This window comes from Leopardus geoffroyi, chromosome X (genome assembly GCF_018350155.1).
Source record: "Leopardus geoffroyi isolate Oge1 chromosome X, O.geoffroyi_Oge1_pat1.0, whole genome shotgun sequence".
Classification (NCBI taxonomy): Eukaryota; Metazoa; Chordata; class Mammalia; order Carnivora; family Felidae; genus Leopardus; species Leopardus geoffroyi.
The window spans coordinates 109,175,272-109,176,747 of record NC_059343.1 but is presented as its reverse complement, the minus strand read 5'-3'; the positions used below and the strand labels follow the sequence as shown (position 1 = coordinate 109,176,747).

At 46.4% G+C, this 1,476-nt stretch overlaps 1 pseudogene; it reads left to right on the top strand.

Moving 5' to 3' along the window:
- Window positions 1-238: 238 nt before the first annotated feature.
- On the top strand, window positions 239-955 carry LOC123594450 (annotated as a pseudogene).
- The last annotated feature ends 521 nt before the right edge of the window (window positions 956-1,476 follow it).

Here is a 1,476-nt window from a genome sequence, read left to right as displayed (position 1 = left end):
TTCATTCCCCAGGGCATAGTTTCTGATTCTGCTACAAGTATTAGATAAATATACCTGGTAGAACAAAACAGAAAATTTGTTCTGGAGGAGAAAAGACAAAACCTTTGAGTTTTATAGTCTATGGCATTTTTGGTGCAGTTGCTTCCCTCTAGGAGCACAGCTCTTTTTCCAATTGGTGATATTTCTCTCCTTTTTTCGGGTCTAACGTTTGAGTCTCACAGACACAGGTAATCCGGCCATGATCAAAGAATTTCTCTTCCTGGGATCTGGGAATCTCCATGGGCTACAGTCTTTTCATTTGGGGATATTTCTGGGCATCTATGTAGTGACCGTGCTGGGGAATGTTTTCATCCTCACAGCCATTTCCTTTAAGCTCAGCCTCCACACCCCCATGTACTTCTTTTCGTCCAATTTGTCCTTCCTTGACATCTGGTCCACTACTTCCGTTGCCCCTAAGATGCTGCAGACCCTCTCTCAGATCCTGAGGCAGCTTCTTTTGCAGGTTGTGTGGCCCAGTTCTCCTTCAGTTCATTAGCCGTAGTTGAGTGCTTTGTGCTGCCAGGCCGTGCCTTCTGACCACTACCTTGCTATCTGCAGCTCTCTCCAGTACCCATCCCTCATGAACCTCCACACGTGCATTATGTTTGCAAGTGGGCCTTGGCTGGATGGATTCCTAACCCCTGTGGTCACTGTCCTCATGACTTTCCAGCTGCCATCCTGTACAGCCTATGAGATTGGCCACTTCTTCAGTGACCTGGATCCTCTACTAAATCTGGCCTGTTCTGATCCTGAGGTGGTGGAGAAGGCCACTTTCCTCCTGGCCTCCTTTGTCATGGTGCCCATCCTGCTCAGTCAGGCACTAGACGAAGTACTTGGGGATTCAGGCCACTGCTTCTCCCTCTTCCAGGGAACTGGCCAGCAGAGCAGGGACCCTCCCTTGGGCCCTACAGCCTAAAGCCCTTGGGACCTCCAGGTTAATCCTTGCTTGAGGATTGAGTTTGCCCAACATAGTTGAGTTTGCCCAACAAACGCAATTCCATCAGGCTATACCACCATATATAGATGTCTTTTAGGAGAAAATGTGGAAGACCCAAGTTGGCATGCCACAAAAATCTCTCTCTCCCTCTCTGTCTCTTTCTCCCTCTCCTTCTCTTCCTTTTTCTGACTTTCTATTATAGAAATATCTGTTGGTGCTAAGGTTTTTGGTTGCATTATGTATGTGTACCCATGTATATCTACACACACACATACACGCACACATGCACACACACATTTGTATACACACATAGTCAGCATACCTTTCCCATTCAAACTTATTGTCTAGTACTTCCTATTATACTTTCTTAGCGTCTGCCTAGCAATGCTCTTCACTATGCCTCTCCTCAGGGTTCATGCACATTCACTTCTCTTTCTCTTATTTCTTAGATCATCTGCCCCTCCACTGAGCAGAACCATCTCTAAAATTCTAGAACAGCT